This window comes from Pongo abelii, chromosome 8, assembly GCF_028885655.2.
Source record: "Pongo abelii isolate AG06213 chromosome 8, NHGRI_mPonAbe1-v2.0_pri, whole genome shotgun sequence".
NCBI lineage: Eukaryota > Metazoa > Chordata > Mammalia > Primates > Hominidae > Pongo > Pongo abelii.
This window is the reverse complement of record NC_071993.2, coordinates 52,237,428-52,257,894: the sequence shown is the minus strand read 5'-3', so window position 1 is coordinate 52,257,894 and position 20,467 is coordinate 52,237,428. Positions and strand designations below refer to the sequence as shown.

The 20,467-nt window shown below is 45.5% G+C and overlaps 1 pseudogene; it reads right to left on the bottom strand.

Moving 5' to 3' along the window:
- Positions 1–789: 789 nt before the first annotated feature.
- Positions 790–5,775, bottom strand: LOC103891629 (sodium/hydrogen exchanger 3-like; annotated as a pseudogene).
- Positions 5,776–20,467: the final 14,692 nt, after the last annotated feature.

Sequence of the window (20,467 nt, the reverse complement as noted above, 5' to 3'; positions counted from 1 at the left end):
CACGCCTCTCCCACATGCCACCTTTTTTTCACCCTCCATCTACCCCAAAACTATTTTTCCATCGTTGTTTTCCTAACCCTCCTTCCCACCTCCTGCTTATCACCTTTTCTCCCTCCATCTACCCAAATCCTTTTCCCCCACTCTTTTCCCCACCGTCTTTTATGCCTCCTGCTCGCCACCCTCTTTTCCCGCTCCATCTACCCAAAAACTTTTCTCCCCACTGTCTTTTCACAAAACCTTCTCTCCCTCTTGCTCGCCCCCTGTTTTCTCCCCCCTTTACCACTCTCTCTTTACTCCTCCCACTTGCCACCCTCCAGGGTCAGGCCCTGAGTCCTGGAACTCTGGACTCACCCCACCGTCAGCAGGGAGAGGCGCAGGGCTGGGAGGGGCCTGGAGTCTTGCCTAGGGCTCACTTTTGTAAATTTATTTTGTGCGGGCCTCGGTTTCCCTGGCAGCGATTCCAATGGAAGCCAGCTTCAAGCCTTGGAACACCAGCATTTCCCGGCCTAGTGTCACAGCAGCGTCTCTCCCGCCCCCAGGACGTGCGCAGTGCTTGGCACAAGGGCGGCAGCAATGCCAGCTTCAGCAGCGCAGTATGGCCACTCAGGCCCAGGCCCTGGCCCGGGTTCGCGGGTTCGCGTTAGTGCAGCTCTGCTGGAGTAGGCGCAGAACTTTGGGAGTTCTGAACCCCTAGGCGCGGGTCGGGTGGGGGCGCCCAGGAGCTTCTCGGAGGCCGCAGTGGGCGGCCCATGGGGACAAGCGTCCGGTCAGGAGCATGTCAGAGCCGGTGTCACATGGCGTGCACTAGGGGAAGGCAGCCTGGGGTCGCTCCTTGGGGCCATCTGCCTGCAGGAATAGGTCCACCGACTTGTAGCTGAGCTGCAAGGGCGTCAGGCAGCGGAAAGTGCCAGGAGAGTGGGGGATCTGCACGCAGGCCCTCTGTGAGGGCACCACCATCTCCCCAGGAGACAGCCAGGGTGGCACTCTGGCGATGAGGCTGGGGTCCCAGTACTCGCCCGGACACCACCCCCTCCCTTGTCTCCTCAGCATCATAGTTGGGGGCCTCCTCCGTGTCTGAAATTTGCAAGTCTTTCTCCTGAATGGTGAAATTGTGCACGGGGCTCTACCTGGGCAGCTTCCTATTGGGGATGCTGCTGTTTTACCGCTTCTGGGCGCTCTTTGGCTTGTACAGCTTGGCTGCCTTCTTGTTCTGGTTGATCCCGAGCTTGCTCAACGTGAAGGACTCCAGGTGCTTCCTCATGGACCTGTGGAAGATTTCCCGGTCCTGCTTCTTGTCCTCAGTTGGTGTGGCTGTAGCGATGCCTGTACTCCTTCTCGGGCTTGCACAGGTACTGCTGCAGCATGTGATGCGTGACGGGGTCCTCCCTGTACGGAATGCTCTGCCACGCTGCTCCAGGAACTGAACGTCCAGACAGACGGCACTGGTGTTCTCCCTCAGAAGGTAAGAGACAGAGGCCACTGTGGTGGACGATCATGGCGTGAAGTCCATGTTGACGACGTCATCAGTACTTGGGGAGCTGATGAAGGCCACGGACCTTAGGCACTCTCCCTTGGTGGCTTAACTGATGGCATCCTTCAGGTTCAGCTCATGGAAGACATTGAGGATCCCATATGGAGACTTCTGGGCCAGCATTCTCATGAGGACTCCACTGAGGAACTTCCTGTCAAAGTGGGACCACGTCTCTCTGAGATAGTTGTTCCTGATATGCCTGGATATGTCCTTGATGGCCAAGAGGATGTGGTTGAAAACATGGTGGTGCAGCTTCTCATGGAGCTTGGGCTCCTGGTGCTCACTCCTCTTCACCTTCAGCCACTGCACCAGGGGCTTGATGGTCAGGCCCCGGAAAATGACCGTGAAGAAGATGATGAAGAAGACTGTGAAGAAGAGCCTGTATAGGTGGTGCCGACAAACAGGTTCTTCTCCTTGACCTTGTTTCTGTCCAGAAGCATGACCAGGATGAAGGCCATGGCCCCATGCAGGCCTCTATAGGACATGACCACCTGGTCTATGATCTCCAGCTGCATCAACTCGTAGCAATACAGGAGCCAGGACTGGATGACACCATGGCTCAGTACATGAAGGTGAAGGCCAGTGCAGGAGGATGAAGGCCATAGTCCACGTCCAGATGAGCAGGTTCATGGCCAAGATGCTCAGGGATATGAAGATGGTATAGGTGCCACTGGCCAGCATCTTCACGGTGTAGTGCATGGTGGTGGCCGACTGCTCTGAGATGTTGGCCTTCATGTACTTATGACAGCAGATGCCACAGAAGATGATGGCCAGGATGGCCGACAGCAACAGCTTCTCAGACGTCCTACGGACTGGTAGGAGATGACTAATGCAAAACCAGACTGGATGATGTGCACATGCTTGGTGAAGTGGGTCACCAGTGACAGCAGGAAGGCAAAGACCACCCCACAGTCATGCCCCCCAGGCTCACCACAAAGGACACTACACCTTTGGCATGGTCCACGCTGGTCACGTTGTCATCACCCAGTGTCATAAAAGATTGAAACACATTGTACAGAGTCATTCAGTAGCAACTCCCTGAAGATGATGATGAACAGGACCTCATTGACATGAACCTCCTCAAACCCAACCAGGATGGCTGCTGGGTCCACAGTGGTGATCAGGCTGCCGAACAGGAGGAAGTCCAGCAGCCCTATCTGCAGGTTGCCCATGAGCCGGCTAAGGAAGATGCCATAGAGGGACAGGATGGTGGTGGCTGCATTGCACATGGTGCTGATGACCTGGTACAGCAGGATGGTGCCCAGGTTGCCAAAGAAGAGCTGGTTGGGCATGAAGTAGCCGGCATCTAGCTTGATGGGGGACGTCAGCATGAAGTCGCTATGTGGTCGGCCACCCATATGATGCTGCCCAGCACCAGGCCCAGGATGATGAGCAAGGGTGCTCTCAGGGACCACGGTGGTGCCTTGTGGGACAGGTAGAACCAAACTTGGCCAGGCTGACCACAAGGATGCAGATTGCAATCATGTACTGGTCCTGGACATTGGCCCATTCAAAGGCGGCCACGTGGGAGCCCTGGCTCACATCATGTACACTACTGTGCTCCTCCTCGACACTCCCTCACCCGTAGCAGCCACCCAGCACCAGCGCCACTGCCATCAGCAGCCCCTGGCAGCAACATCAGTGCTGCGTCTCCATGCCAGCCTGGGACACACATGTTGTGAGGAGTCCCAGCTGTGCTCAACTGATGCACCGTGCTGGGGCTGCTGAATACACAACCCAGCAAGGAGCCCAGCGGCCTTTGGGGCCGTTGCTGATGGCACTCCCCTTGTTTTGTTTTTTAATCATACATCACTTTTTTTAAGTACACATGCATAAAATATCATTGAAATAAGATATTCTTAGAACTTTTTTTAGTTCAAAGTTCATTTTCTGTAACACTTTTGACTTAAAATCATCAGTGCCCTCATTTTTCCACACATTGTTTTCTGTTCCATCAAAAGAAAGGGACAACAAACTATCACCCATGAGCCAAATGTGGTCCTTCCCTTGCTTTTGCAAATAAAGTTTTGTTGGAACACAGTTACAATCCTATGACTGCTTTCAGGCCCTGATGACAGAGTTAAGTGGTTGCAGCTGAGCCTGTATAGCTTACAAACCAAAAATATTCCCTACCTGGCCCTTTGCACAAAACATTTGGTGGCCCCTGATTGAGGAGCACAGGAAGTGAAGCATTTCTTGCAAGCGTGTCCACTCATCCTGGGGATGTTTTGTTTTGTTTTTTTGAGATGGGGTCTCATTGTTGCTCAAGCTGGAATGCAATGGCACAATCCTAGCTTTCTTCAGCCTGGAACCCCTAGACTCAAACGATCCTCCCACCTCAGCGTCCTGGGTAGCTGGGACTACAGACACAGGTAACCATGTCCAGGTAATTTTCAAGTTTTTTTTTTTTTTTTTTGTAGAGATGGTGGTCTCACCATGTTGTCCAGGCTGGTATCGAACTCCTGGGCTTCAGTAATCCTCCTGCCTTGGCCTCCAAAAGCTGTGGGATTACAGTTGTGAGCCACTGGGTCCAGCCTGGGATGGTTTTTAAGTCCCGTTTTTAAGTCCTGTTTTAAGTTTTTAAGTACTTGGTTGTTGCTTTGCAAGAAAACCTGGATTGTGGACCTCCCTGCAGGGATGAATATGTGTCTGTCTCGCCAGCATCACACAGGCATTCTGCTGCTTTGTTCCCAGCCTTCTTGCATGCACACTAGCTTTTCAATTCAAAGCTGAATTGAATTGAATCTTTCTGAAGACATTTAAAATAGCACCTATACTGCACATGTGAAATCACCATGCCCAAATCTTAATTGATGTCACAATGCTATGAACCGCTGTGGCTGAGTCTGTATGAGACCAGGCAGGACAGCCATGTCACAGTTGTGATTAGAAGACCCACCTAAATTTCAGGTACATGAAAATGTGAAAAATCAAGATGTGTGTATTTATATTGATGAAATACTGCAATGTTCCTCCCTTAGGTGATAAGCATGTGTGGTTAAATCAAGACAGTGCATGTGAACACTGAGCCATGTTCAGGACACACTTGGCACTCAGTAAATGTTGTTGAGATGAATTTAGTGGAGGGATGGTGACATTACCCTCCTGACAAATCCACTTGAGATAAAGCAGGAGAGAAGTCTTGTAGGCAAATCCCATGGAGAAAAGGCCCGGCTGCTGGAAGGCAGGTGTGTAGGAGTTGTGGGGAGGAGGTTTCTGGGTATTGTCTGTGGGATGGGCCCTAGAGTTCAGCTGTCATCTCTTCATTTTGTTTGTTTGTTTGTTTGTTTGTTTGTTTTTTGATGGAGTTTCACTCTTTGTTGCCTTGGCTAGAGGGCAGTGGTGCGATCTCGGCTCACTGCAACCTCCGCCTCCTAGGTTCAAGGAATTCTCCTGTCTCAGCCTCCCAAGTAGCTGGGATTACAGGTGACTGACACCATGCCCAGCTGATTTTTGTATTTTTAGTGCAGACAGGGTTTCACCGTGTTGGCCAGGCTGGTCTCGAACTCCTGACCTCAGGTGATCTGCCCGTCTCGGCCTCCCACAGTGTTGGGATTACAGGCTTTTTGTCTTTTAAGCTTTGCCAAGATAAATGCCTTCTGTTTGAAAAGGATGATTTTCAAGAGGGCCAGAACCTCCTTCCCGGTTCTAAAGGAAGCTTGGGCCAGGGCCCCTTGAGCTTAGGGGAAGGCATGAGTGTGAAAGTGATGGGAGCAGGTGGTTTTCATAGCTGGATGATGTAGAACGCATCTGGAAGGGTGGCTGCAAGTGGGTTTGCTTAGCATGGCCACCTGGAAGGAGGCTTAGGGTCTTCCAAGTGGCCAGGGCCTTGAGGGGATTAACCCAGCCTCTTGGTTCCAGTTATGTATGTGTTCTTGAGTCAAATGGGCCAGGGTCTATATCCATGGTGACTGCAGCATCATGGCCAAGCCTGAGTCCTCTGTCTGCAGAGGGATGACATAGAGGCCATGCCAGGGATTTCTGTCCCCGCATCACACAGCTGATGTCATGACCTTGAAGTGAACAGTAAGCCCGCTGATGAAGGGGTCTGTGGGGAACCTGGACAATGAAAAGAGGTAGGGCACTGGGTCGGCCACGCATCCCCGGGTCCCTTCATTCCCCTTGGCACAGGGAAGTTCCTCTCCTGGGGAGGAGAGGCTTGCACCCTGCCCCTGCTTCTGCCCGCTACTCTGCCTGGTTGTTATGGCCACTTGGCTCAGCCTCCCTTGCAGCTGTGGCCTCATGGGAAACTCAAAGTCTCAGGAGGATCCAGAAACCAAGACTCTTGGGACATGGAATTTGGCAATGCCCTGGTCAAAACCATCCAGAGGGAGAAATCTTTACAAAGATCTCCTAAGATTGCAAATGGCAAAATGTTTCCCAGTCTCCAGCATCCCTTTCTCAGCACTCAAGGGAAGACGAGAGGTGTTAGTGAGTATCTGATCCAGGGCTGCATCTCCTGTGAAATCTTGTGATTTATAAGATCCAGCAAAGGCTTTAGTCACGCTAGAAAGAAACTCTGGAATACGGGATTCCCTGCTGCAATGCCTGTATTCCAGCACAATTAGGAAAGACTTCAGGAAGAAAAAATGAAGCCATGGTGCAAAGGTGTGGCTGACCCAAATATTTCAGCTTGAGTCCTGGCTGCTGTTGGGAATGAGAAGCAATGGTGTTGGCTGCTCCAACTCCACATGTAATCTATATATATATATATATATATATATATATATATATTTACATTTTTTGCTTTTTTAAAGAAACTTTTTTTTTTTTTTTTTGGAGACATAATCTCACTCTGTCGCCCAGGCTGGAGTGCAGTGGCGTGATTTTGGCTCACTGCAAGCACCACCTCCCAGATTCACACCATTCTCCTGCCTCAGCCTCCCAAGTAGCTAGGAATACAGGCTCCCGCCACCACACCTGGGTAATTTTTTGTATTTTTGGTAGAGACGGGGTTTCACCGTGTTAGCCAGGATGGCCTCGATCTGACCTCGTGATCCACCCGCCTCTGCCTCCCAAAGTGCTCGGATTACAGGCGTGAGTCACCGCGCCTGGCTGAAACAAATTTTAACCTAAAGATACACAGAACTCAGGTACTGTCAGCATGCTCTAATGACCATCAGCCTAACCCTTCTCCCCTGCAATATTATGCTGAAGCAACATGCAGACATTATATGATTTCATCTGTAAATATTTTAATGTGTATCTCTAAAAAAAGGGACTCTTTTCAAGAAACATAACCAGAACACTGTTATTGTGTTCTGTTTAATATGAAGCCTCAGGGTGGTTAACATCAGGCCTTGGAATGATGAATAGTGTTCTCTAAGCTGGTCACTTCCTTTGCAGGGTTTACCCTCTGTGCTCAGTGCTGGTCAGTGGGTGGGATAGTCGGTCCTAGGCTGAGCACAATAATTCAGCTCCAGTCAGATCCTGCTGTTTATCTCAATCTCTCTCTCACTTTTGAGACAGGGTCTTGCTCTATCACCCAGACTGGAGTGCAACGGTGTGATTCCTGCTCACTGCAACCTCTGCCTCCCAGGCTCAAGCGATTCTCCCACCTCAGCCACACCACCACACACAGGTAATTTTTTTATGTTTTGTAGAGACGGGGTTGCACCATGTTACTTAGGCTGGTGTCTGTGTCTCTCTCTCTCCCTAACATTTTATTTTTATTTATTTTTAATTTTTATTTTTTACAGAGATGAGGTCTTGCCTTGTTGCCGAGGCTGGTCTTGAACTCCTGGCTTCCAGTGATCCTCCCACCTTGACCTCCTAGTCTCAAGAGTTTCTAATCAGGAGACACTCATGGAAGAACAGGGTAGGCCTCCTGGGGATGCTCTGGGACTGGAGCCTTGCCTCAGCCTCTTTATTTTAAACCTTGGTCTAAAGTCTTCTGTGACCTCCCGGCTGAGTTCAGATTACACAAGCCTCAAATCCCTTTGTAGCATTTAGAAAACTGTAGTCACAGAATTCTGTGCCTAGCTGTATACCTACCGTCTTGCCCTTGAGAACTAAGTGCCTTGAAGACAAGGGTCCTGTCTTGCTCAAATCTTATCCCCAATACCTGCCATAGCTTGTAGCACATAGTAGGTGCTCAGATCAGCTTTGTAAAATGAAGCAGAGAAGTCAGGGCACCTGGGTTCATTCTCCAGATTTTTTTTTTTTTTTTTTTGAGACTGAGTCTCGCTCTGTCACCCAGGCTGGAGTGCAGTGACGTGATCTCTGCTCACTGCAAGCTCCACCTCCTGGGTTCACGCCATTCTCCTGCCTCAGCCTCCTGAGTAGCTGAGACTACAGGCACCCGCCACCACTCCCAGCTAATTTTTTTTTGTATTTTTAGTAGAGATGGGGTTTCACTGTGTTAGCCAGGGTGGTCTCAATCTCCTTACCTCGTGATCCACCTATCTTGGCCTCCCAAAGTGCTGGGATTAAAGGCATGAGCCACCGCGCCTGGCCCATTCACCAGATATTTACTGAGCACCCACCCTGTGCCAGCCACTGTGCTAGAATCAAGGAAGACAGCAGTGGTAGAAAAGGAGAGGAAAATCCTTATCTTCTCAGAGCTTACATTCTGCTGGAAGACAACGGATGGGCAAGGAGAGGGATGAATATATGCTATGGGACCAAGCCTTTGCTCCACCCTCACCTTGCTGGATGACCTGGGGTATTTCACTCCACCTCAGTGAGCCACAGTTTTCCATTTCTGTCAAATAAGGAAGTAGGGCAAGATGGTCTCCTTAGAATTCAAGACATTCCCAGAGGGTCTGCAGGGATTTCTCAAACATTGAATTGTCTTCAATCCAGTGTCAATGCTTTAAGCATACTGAGGCCCCTGTTTGTTCCTTGGACTTAATTAAGCCCAAGGTTGTGTGGGCAGGAAACTCAATGCTCATGTTTCAGGAAAACCACTGGATCCAATGATTGCCAAGTCCCACCCCAGCTCAGATCAGCTAATCGGGGACCCCATGCTTCTGCATTATCTTTTTTCTATTTGTAAAACAGGCATATCCTAGGTGCTTCAATATTGAGTTCCAGCTGAATCAGCCCTTCCAAGGTCACTGCCCAGGATATGTATGGGGCATCCCTAGCCCTGGGCTGTGAACCCCTGTCTATCCTTGTTACTCTCACCAGAACCTAAGGCTCAATGGAAGATAAATGGCAGGGGTCAGAAATGTGAGGTTTGCATGTGGGGAAGAGAGATGCCCAGGAGCTCCAGCATCACTTGGAGGACAAGAAATTGATGGAGATAAGTGGGGGGTCTTTGGGCTTGTGCAGGAGCACTTCTTGTTTTCACAGACAGCCCTCATTCCTGCACAGCCATGATCCTCATTCCTTAGCTGAGTATCCCAATGTTAGAAAGAAAAGATCACCAACGAGTTGGGTATCAGGGTTCTGGGGTCAGGCTGGACTTGCCTCCAATCTCAGCCCTACTGTGTGGAGCAGTGGAACCCTCATATGCTGCTGGTGGGCAACCAATTTACAGAGACAAGTTTGGCAGTTTCTTGTGTAACTTACCCTTATCATGTGACCCAGCAACTCCACTCCTAGGGATCTACCCAAGAGAAATGAAAACATATTCTCACACAAAAACTTATACACACATTTTCATAACAACATTATTCATAATAGCTCAAGACGAAACAACTCAAATGTGCACCAGCTGAAGAATGGGTATGTAGATGTTTGTGGTCCATCCATGCAACAGAACTTTATTTGTCAATAGACAGGGATGAAGCAACAATGGACATTACAACATGGATGAACCTCAGAAGCATTACATCATGTGAAAGAAGCCAACCATAAAAGGCCACAGAGTATATGATTTCACTTAGAGGGAATGTGCAGAAAAAGGCACATCTGTAGAGTCAGAAAGCAGATTGGTGGTTGCCTAGCACTGGGGGTGGGAATGGAAAATTGACTGCAAACAGGCAAGAAAAATGTTTTCAGGGTGATAGAAATGTTCTAAAACTGGCTTGTGATGATGATTCCCCAAATCTTTAGATTTACTGATCTAACTGTACATTTATTGTGAGTAAATTTTATGGTGTGTAAACTATACCTCAGTAAAGCTGCTGAGATATGCAAAATAAAACCCAAAACTCACCCCTTGATTCTTCCTAGCTGTGCAGGCTGGGACAATCAACTCCAGTTCCCTGAGCCTCAGTTTATTTATGTGTAAGATGGGCGTGTAGTAATGGAACCTCGCGATGAGCATGCCAGGAGGATTCATCTAACGGAAAATACATGGAAAGACTTTTGCTGGGAACCCGGCACCTGCACAGGGCCCTCATTATGTGGGTTGTTGGTGTCATTTCCATGGAACCAAAGAGACTATAGCCACAGATCTCCTCCTTGCTGACATCTGGTGGGGCTGGTGTTGGCTTTGTTCACTGAGCATTTCCAGCGCTCGGCATTCACTGTGCACTTTAAACATTCTCTAAGCATCATGGACAAGTGAACAAAACAGAGCCCCTCTACAGGTGTCCAGCACCCTTTGGGGAATCAGAGAAGAAAACTGGTGTTTGCAACCCTGTGTGATGGGCACATGGGGCTGTAGGAGCCCAGGGAGAAACAAGCTGGCTAAAATGGGCATGTGAGGGGCTCCTCAGAGGCGGCTATGCTTGTGTCCTCGCATGAACCCTGCTGAGCCCGATTCTGGAACAGATCAGGACAGGAAGAGCTTTCAAAGAGTTTCTGTTTCAATATTATTTTCATTGCTAGGAAACTGAGGCTGAGAAAGGGGTAGGAACTGGCTCAGGGTCTGTGGTGGGAGTGGGATTTGAATGCTGTCTGACCTTGAAACCTGTGTTAGTATGAATCCTCCCAGAAGCAGGCACCAAGTTAGGATGAGATCAGCAGAGATTTATTGGGGGATGCACCTATGCAGGTTAAGGGAGGGGCCAGGAGTGATCAGGGAGAACCTTCAGACTGCCATGTGAGAGGAGGAAGGAAGGAAGGTAGGGCAAGAGCAGTCTGAGACACAACACAGCTCTAGGAACGTTTGACCAGATCAGTTGGGAGTCTCTGGTGGACTCTTGACTGTTAGAGGATTCCCTTGTCCTGCAGGAACAGGTGGCACTAGTACCCTGGCATGATCAGTTCTAGCTGGGAGCAGCCTGTAGGAAGTGTGGCCTCGGTGCCCAGGCTGGAGTGCAGTGGTGCAATCATGGCTTACCGCAGCCTTGACCTCCTGGGCTCAATTGATCCTTCCACCTCAGCATCCCATGTAGCTGGGACCACAGGCATGTGTAACCATGCCCAGCTAATTTTTTTATTTCTTATAGAAGGTCTTGTTGTGTTACCAAGGCTGGACTCAAACTCCTGGGCTCAAGCAATCCACCCATCTCAGCATCCGAAAGTTCTGGGATTACAGATGTGAGCCACCAGACCTGACCGGTTGGTTGTATTTCTATTGGATAGTGCTGGTCTAACACAGGTTTTCTCAGCCTCAGCACTGTTGACATTTGGGGCTGAATCATTCTTTGTGTTGAGGGTGGTCTTGTGTATTCTACAGTGTTCAGAAGCCTCCCTGGCCTCCAGCTACTAGATGTCAGTAGCACCTAGTTAATCCTCAAGGCATGGCAACCCTAAGTTTCCCCAGACATCGACAGAATCACCCCACTTGAGAACAGAGCACATGTTGTGTAGCCACAAGAGCCTATGGCTTACCACATGCCAAGCACTGGTATTAAGGACAGGGTGTTAGGGATACAAACAGGGAACGAAAAGTCCTGCCTATGTGGGACTTACTTTAGTGGCAAGTAGAGACAGTGAATAAGTAAATATACATTGTCCCTGGCAACACATGCTGTGGTAAACAGTGAAACAGGAAAGGGGACCAGGAGCACAGGGTGATATGTGCTAGCAGGCCTCCTGTTGTGTGTATTTCATCAGGGAGGCCTCACAGAGAATTGAAGAGGGAGGAAACAAGCTGGATTCTGAGACCAGTGTTCGAAAAAGTGGCAGGGGCCAGTGCAAAGACTCAGTGGTGCACATCACTGAAAACAAGGAAGGAGATCTCTATGTAGTGACATGAAAAGACTATTAATCAGTGAAAAATTTGTAAATGGGGGCCTTGAACTTAAACTAGGACAATGATACACATCTTTCTGGTGAGGTGGGTAAACCTTTTTAAAAATAGCTTTATTGAGGGCCAGGCGAAGTGGCTCACATCTGTAATCCCAGCACTTTGGGAAGCTGAGGTATTTGAATCACCTGAGGTCAGGAGTTAGAGACTAGCCTGGCCAACATGGCAAAACCCTGTCTCTACCAAAAAATATGAAAATTATTTGGGCACGGTGATGCGTGCCTGTAGTCCCAGCTACTTGGAAGGCTGAGGCAGGAGAATCGCTTGAGTCCAGAAGGCAGAGCTTGCAATGAGCTGACATCACGCCACTGCACTCCAACCTGGGTGACAGAGCAAGACTCCATCTCAAAAAAAGAAAGAAAAAAGCTTTATTGAAATAAATTCACGTGCCATAAAAGTCACTCATTTAAAGTCTAAAATTCAATGGTTTTTATTACGTACATGGAGTTGTGCAAGCATTACCACATTTGCTTTAGAAAATTTTCATCACCTCTAAAAGGAACCCCATACCCTGTAACCATCACTCCCAAATTCCCCCAGTCCCCCACTCAACCCTAGGCAACCACTAATCTACTTTCTATCTTCAAATTGGTCTATGAGATTTCACATAAATAGACTCATATATGACTTTTTGTGACTGGCTTCTTTCACTTAGCATAATGTTTTCAAAGTTCATCATGTTCTAGGATATATCAGTACTTCATTCCTTTTTATTGCTGAATAATAGTCCCTTGTAGCAATATACCTCATGTTGTTTATCCATCCATCAGTTGATGAGCATCTGAGTTGTTTCCAATTTTGGGCTGTTATGTATAATGCTAAGAATAACATTCAACTGCAAGTTTTTGTGTAAACATATGTTTTCCTTTCTCTTTGAAGTAGCTTTGCTGGGTTATGTGGTAACTCTTATGTTTAGCAAATTGTGGCACTACCAAACTTTTCTAAATGGTATGGGTCATTTTACAGTCCCATCAACAATGAATGAGGGTGCCAATTTCTCCACACCCTTGCCAATACTTCTTTCTGTCTTTTTGATTAAAACTATCCTAGTGGGTGTGAAGTAGTATCTCACTGTGGTTGTGATTTCCATTTCTTTAAAAACTAATGATATCGTGCATCTTTTTAATGTGATCATTGGCCATTTGCATACATTCTCTGAAGAAATGCCTATTCACATATTTTGTCTATTTTTAATTGGATTTGTTTTGAGTTGTATGAGTTTTTTATTACATATTCTAGATAAAAACACTAACGGATATATAAATGGCAAATATTTTCTCTCAGTTTGTAGGTTGTCTTTTAACTTTCTTGATGGTATCTTTTGAGACACAAAAGTTTTTACTTTTAGTAAAGTCTAATTTGGCCATTTTTCTTTTGTCGTACTTCAAAAGCTTGGCCTAACCCACAGTAGTAAAGGTTGACTTATATATTTTTTCTAAGAATTGTGCACATGTACCCTAAAACTTAAAGTATAATAATAATAAATTAAAAAAATAAAATAAATAAATAAAAGATATAATTATTGCAAAAAAAAAGAATTGTATAGTTTTAGCTCTTATATTTAGGTGTGTTGTCCAATTTCAATTTAGTTTTGTGTATGGTGAGAGGTAGGGTCTAACTTTATTCTTTTGAATGTGGATAAACAGTTGTTCCAGTATCATTTGTCAGAAAAACCATTCTTTCCCAATTGAATTGTCTTGGATCCTTGTTAAAAATCCATTTTTTGTAAATGTGAAGGTTTATTTCCAGACTCTTCATGCTAGTGATCTACCTATGCCAGCACCACACTATCTTAATTACTGCAGCTTTGTAGTAAGTTCTGAAATTAGGAAGTGTGAGTCCTCCAATTTGTTCTTCTCTTTTTAGATTGTTGGCTATTCTGAGCTCCTTGAATTGCCATATGAATTTTAAGTATGCCCATTTTGCAAAAATGTTAGCTGGGATTTTGACAGGGATTGTATTAAGTCCATAGATTTGGAGAGTATTGCAATCTCAATACTAAGACTTCTAATCCATAAATATGTACTATTTTTCATTTTATATCTAATTTATTTCAACAATGTTTTACAGTTTTTAGAGTACAAGTTTTGTTCTCTTTTGTTAAATTTATTCCTAAATATTTTATTCCTTTAAATGCTATTATAAACGGAATCATTGTATTAATTAATTTCATATTGCTCATTACTAGTGTATAGAAACACAACTGATTTTAATATATTGATCTTGTGCACTGCAACTGTGCTGAACTGTTTACTTAGTTCATTTAGTTATTTAGTTCTTCTTAAAGATCTTCTATATGAAAGCATTATATACAAGATCATGTCATTTACAAACAGAGCTTTACTTCTCCCTTTCTAATCTCTATGCTCTTTTATTCCCCCTCCCTTTTTTTTTGAGAGAGAGTCTCGTGCCAGTCTTGCCCAGGCTCGTGTACAATGGAGCAATCTCAGCTCACTGCAACCTCTGCCTACTGGGTTCAAGCGATTCTCCTGCCTCAGCCTCCCAAGTGGCTGGGATTACAGGCACCCACCACCATGCCAGGCAAATTTGTATATTTTTAGTAGAGATGGGGTTTCACCAGGTTGGCCAGGCTGGTCTAGAACTCCTGACCTCAGGTGATCCACCTGCTTTGGCCTCCCAAGTGCTGAGATTACAGGCGTGAGCCACCATGACCTTCTTATTTCCCTTTCTTGCCTAATTGCCCTGCTCTAGAACCTTCAGTACAAGATTGAATAAAAGCGGTGAGACTGGACATCCTTGTCTTATTCCTGACTATAGAAGGAAACCATTAGGTGTAATGTTAACCGTGGGGTTTTTATAGATAACCATTTTCAGGTTGAGGAGCTTCCCTTCTATTCCTACTTTAGGTGGGGTTTCTTTTTAATCATGAAGGGGTGTGAATTTTGTCAAATGCTTTTTTCAGTGTCTATTGAAATAATCATGTGGGTTTCTTTCCTCTTTTATTCATATATTACATTAATTTTTGTGTGTCAAATCAATCTTGCATTACTGGGATAAATCCTATTTGTACATGGTATGTAATCCTTTACATATGTTGATGGATTTGGTCTGGAAGTATTTCCTCAGGATCTCTGTGTCTATAATCATAAGAGATGACCTGTAGTTTTCTTTATGTCTGTTGGATTTGGTGTCAGGGTAATATTGGCCTTACAGGATGAGTTGGGAAGTGTTTCTGACTTGGGTAAATTTTTAAATGTATTTCAGGATAGGTAAAGCCTCAGAGTGGGAGAAGGATATCAGTAAGTAAACCTAGGTGAACAGAAAGTGAACACTATGAAAGTGCAAGAGTCAGAGAAATGTGCCATACATAAATTTTTTACAATTTTTTCTACCAAAGGATATAAGATATCACTGAACTCACTACAATATAAGCATGTTTAAAGAAGCAGTTATTTTTAAAGATTGTGGTTTTGTTAGTAATCTCCACTCCATGAGCATGATATTCCAGAGGCATCTGAAATCCAATGTACTCAAAACTTATAATTTTTCCCACAAATCTCCTGCTTTCCTGTAGTCCCCATCTTGGTAAAGAGATGCCTTTCATGCCATCACTCAAAATGATCTGTCAATCATTTTGGATTTTCCCCCAACCCCATGACACCTAGAAATAACCAATTCTAGACAATATGACTTCTTAATATTGTTTTTTGTTTGTTTGTTTGTTTTTGAAACACAGTCTCGCTTTGTCACCCAGGCTGGAGTGCAGTGGTGTGATCTCGGCTCACTGCAACCTCCACCTCCCGGGTTCAAGAGATTTTCCTGCCTCAGCTTCCTGAGTAGCTGGGACTAAAGGCACGCACCACCACGCCTGGCGAATTTTTGTATTTTTAGTACAGACGAGGTTTCACCATAATGGCCAGGCTGGTCTCGAACTCCTGACCTTGTGATCTACCTGTCTCGGCCTCCCAAAGTGCTGGGATTACAGGTGTGAGCCACTGTGCCCGGCCTCTTAATATTGTTTAAATCTGTCACCCACTCCATCTACAATGATTAGGACTTAATTTAGGGCTTCATTAGCTCTCAACTGAGCAATTTTCATGGCCTAGTTTTGATCCTCGATTCTTGCCTTTCACTCTTTCAACCCATCTATCCATGAAGCCAGTTTTTTTAAATTTCAATTTTGAAAAAATGTTTATGAAAACTAGTTTAGGGTATCATATTTTTACATTATTCCACAATGATGTTTAAGCAAGCGGAGAAGTCACACAAAGTTCTAAAATAATTTTATGTTTGACTTTAGAATGCATTGCAATGAAGCCTCACCAATGAAGGAACTAAATGAGGGAAATGAACTAAGTTAGTCTAAACAGGAAAAATTTCCTTTTTGAATAGATTTCATTTTTTGAGCAGCAGAACTGAGCAGAAATTACAGAGTTCCTATATGCCCTTCATTCCCACAGCCTTCTCCTATCAAAACCTGCACCAGAGTGGTACATTTGTTACAACTGATGAACCCCACAGTGATACATCATTTTCATACATAAATTGAAGTTTGTAATTTACATTAGGGTTCACTCTTTTTTTTATTATTATTATTATACTCCTGTATTGGGTGCATATATATTTAGGATAGTTAGCTCTTCTTGTTGAATCGATCCCTTTACCATTATGTAATGGCCTTCTTTGTCTCTTTTGATCTTTGTTTGTTTAAAGTCTGCTTTATCAGAGACTAGGATTGCAACCCCTGCCTTTTTCTGTTTTCCATTTGCTTGGTAGATCTTCCTCCATCCTTTTACTTTGAGCCTATGTGTGTCTCTGCATGTGAGATGGGTTTCCTGAATACAGCACACTGATGGATCTTGACTCTTTATCCAATTTGCCAGTCTGTGTCTTTTAATTGGAGCATTTAGTCCATTTACATTTAAAGTTAATATTGTTATGTGTGAATTTGATCCTGTCATTATGATGTTAGCTGGTTGTTTTGCTCGTTAGTTGATGCAGTCTCTTCCTAGTCTCGATGGTCTTTACATTTTGGCATGATTTTGCAGCGGCTGGTACTGGTTGTGCCTTTCCATGTCTAGTGCTTCCTTCAGGAGCTCTTTTAGGGCAGGCCTGGTGGTGACAAAATCTCTCAGCATTTGCTTGTCTGTAAAGGATTTTATTTCTCCTTCACTTATGAAGCTTAGTTTGGCTGGATATGAAATTCTGGGTTGAAAATTGTTTTCTTTAAGAATGTTGAATATTGGCCCCCACTCTCTTCTGGCTTGTAGAGTTTCTGCTGAGAGATCCGCTGTTAGTCTGATGGGCTTCCCTTTGTGGGTAACCCGACCTTTCTCTCTGGCTGTCCTTAACATTTTTTCCTTCATTTCAACTTTGGTGAATCTGACAATTATGTGTCTTGGAGTTGCTCTTCTCGAAGAGTATCTTTGTGGCATTCTCTGTATTTCCTGAATCTGAATGTTGGCCTGCCTTGCTAGATTGGGGAAGTTCTCCTGGATAATATCCTGCAGAGTGTTTTCCAACTTGGTTCCATTCTCCCTGTCACTTTCAGGTACACCAATCAGATGCAGATTTGGTCTTTTCACATAGTCCCATATTTCTTGGAGGCTTTCTTCATTTCTTTTTATTTTTTTCTCTAAACTTCCCTTCTCACTTCATTTCATTCATTTCATCTTCCATCACTGATACCCTTTCTTCCAGTTGATCGCATCGGCTCCTGAGGCTTCTGCATTCTTCACGTAGTTCTCCAGCCTTGGCTTTCAGCTCCATCAGCTCCTTTAAGCACTTCTCTGTATTGGTCATTCTAGTTATACATTCATCTAAATTTTTTTCAAAGTTTTCAACTTCTTTGCCTTTGGTTTGAATTTCCTCCTGTAGGTCGGATTAGTTTGATCATCTGAAGCCTTCTTCTCTCAACTCGTCAAAATCATTCTCCATCCAGCTTTGTTCCATTGCTGGTGAGGAACTGCATTCCTTTGGAGGAGGAGAGGCGCTCTGCTTTTTAGAGTTTCCAGTTTTTCTGCTCTGTTTTTTCCCCATCTTTGTGGTTTTATCTACTTTTGGTCTTTGATGATGGTGATGTACAGATGGGTCTTTGGTGTGGATGTCCTTTCTGTGTGTTAGTTTTCCTTCTAACAGACAGGACCCTCAGCTGCAGGTCTGTTGGAGTTTGCTAGAGGTCCACTCCAGACCCTGTTTGCCTGGGTATTAGCAGCGGTGTCTGCAGAACTGCGGATTTTCGTGATCTGCGAATGCTGCTGTCTGATCGTTCCTCTGGAAGTTTTGTCTCAGAGGAGTACCTGGCCATGTGAGGTGTCAGTCTGCCCCTACTGGGGGGGCCTCCCAGTTAGGCTGCTCAGGGGTCAGGGGTCAGGGACCCACTTGAGGAGGCAGTCTGCCCGTTCTCAGATCTCCAGCTTCATGCTGGGAGAACCACTGCTCTCCTCAAAGCTGTCAGACAGGGACATTTAAGTCTGCAGAGGTTACTGCTGTCTTTTTGTTTGTCTGTGCCCTGCCGCCAGAGGTGGAGCCTACAGAGGCAGGCAGGCAGGCCTCCTTGAGCTGTGGTGGGCTCCACCCAGTTCGAGCTTCCCGGCTGCTTTGTTTACCTAAGCCAGCCTGGGCAATGGCGGGCGCCCCTCCCCCAGCCTCGCTGCCGCCTTGCAGTTTGATCTCAGACTGCTGTGCTAGCAATCAGCCAGAGTCCGTGGGCGTAGGACCCTCCGAGCCAGGTGCAGGCTATAATCTCCTGGTGCGCCGTTTCCTAAGCCCGTCGGAGAAGCGGAGTATTCGGGTGGGAGTGGCCCGATTTTCCAGGTGCCCTCTGTCACCCCTTTCGTTGACCAGAAAAGGGAACTCCCTGATCCCTTGTGCTTCCCAAGTGAGGCAATGCCTTGCCCTGCTTCAGCTGGCGCACAGTGTGCTGCACCTACTGAACTATGCCCACTGTCTGGCACTCCCTAGTGAGATGAACCCGGTACCTCAGATGGAAATGCAGAAATCATCCGTCTACTGCGTCGCTCACGCTGGGAGCTGTAGATGGGAGCTGTTCCTATTCGGCCATCTTGGCTCCTCCCTAGGGTTCAGTCTTGATGGATTTTAACTAATGCATAATGATGTGTATTCACCATTACAGTACCACACAGAATACATATACTGTGCTACAAATCCTCTGTGCTTTGCTTATTCATTCCTCTCTCCCCTCAGATCCTGGAAAACACTACACTTTTTACTGTCTCCATAGTTTTGCCTTTTCCAGAACATAATTGAGGATTTTATAGTATACGGCCTTTTCAGATTGGCTTCTTTCACTTAGTAACACACATTTAAGGTTCTTCCTTGTCTTTTCATGGGTTGATATAGCTCATTTCTTTTTGGTGCTGAATAACAGTCCATTGGCTGGGTATAGTAGAGTTTATTTATACATTCATCTACTGAAGGACATCTTGGTTGCTTCCAAGTTTTGGCAATTATGAAAAAAGCTTCCATACACATCTGTATGCAGGTTTTTGTGTGAACATGTTTTCAACTCACTTGGGCAAATTCCAAGGAGCATAATTGCTGGATCATACAGTAAGAATATGTAAGAAGTTGCCAAACAATCTTCCAAAGTACCATTTTGTATTCCCACTGGCAGTGAATGAGAGTTCCTCTTGCTCCCCGTCTTCCCCAGCTTTGGTGTTGTCAGTGTTTTGGATTTCAGCCATTGTTAACAGTCATGTAATAGTATGTCACTGTTGTTTTAATTTGCATTTCCCTAATGACACATAATGTGGAGCACAGTTATCTTTTGAAAACGTAGAGCTGATCATGTTATTTCTTGCCTCAAGGTCCTATAATGACTTCTCCCTGTCTATAGAATAAAATTCAGACTCCTTAGAAATGCTCCCAAGATTATGCATCTCACATTCTGGCCCCATTTTACTCATCTACAACCTCACATCATCTTGCAACATCTCTGGTACTTCTATCCTCTAATCATCTGCATCTGCAGCTTCAGAACACATCAGCTTCTATATTGTTGCTCCTGCTCTGCTCTACTTACTGTCATGTGCACACATGGTTACCTGACAAGCACCTAATCACCTTTCAACATTCAGCTCCAATATCAACTATTCCACAAAGCTTTTATACCTACCCACTTTACACTATTACGTACATCATATATTGCACACATAACAGTTTCTTTATTTTATTTTATTTTATTATTTATTTATTTATTGAGACGGAGTCTCGCTCTGTCGCCCAGGCTGGAATGCAGTGGCACGATCTCGACTCACTGCAAGCTCCGCCTCCCGGGTTCATGCCATTCTCCTGCCTCGGCCTCCCGAGTAGCTGGGACTACAGGCGCCTGCCACTACGCGTGGCTAATTTTTTATATTTTTAGTAGAGACGGGGTTTCACCGTGTTAGCCAGAATAGTATCGCTTTCCTGACCTCGTGATCCGCCCACCTCGGCCTCCCAAAGTGCTGGGATTACAGGTATGAGCCACTGTGCCCGGCCCCTAACAATTTCATTTTTAACTAAACTGAACGGAGCACATCTGATCTCTACCACCTAGCACAGTGTTTTGCACATATTGGTACTCATTAAAGCTTTGTTCAAGGAAAGAACAAATATTTTAGTCTTTCAGTTGATCCTCAGAACAAACCTGTGCTATAGGTAAGGTATTCTCCAAGTTTTAGACATTAATAAATATTTGGTTATCCTCTGTGTTAGCCTGTTCATATTGCTATAAAGGAATACCTGAGACTGGGCAATTTATAAAGAAACAAGGTTTATTTTGGCTCACGGTTCTGTAGACTGCACAAGGAATATAATGCTGGTATCTGCTTCTGGTGAGGGCCTCAGGAAGTTTACAATCATGGCAGGAGGAGAGGAGCCAGCAT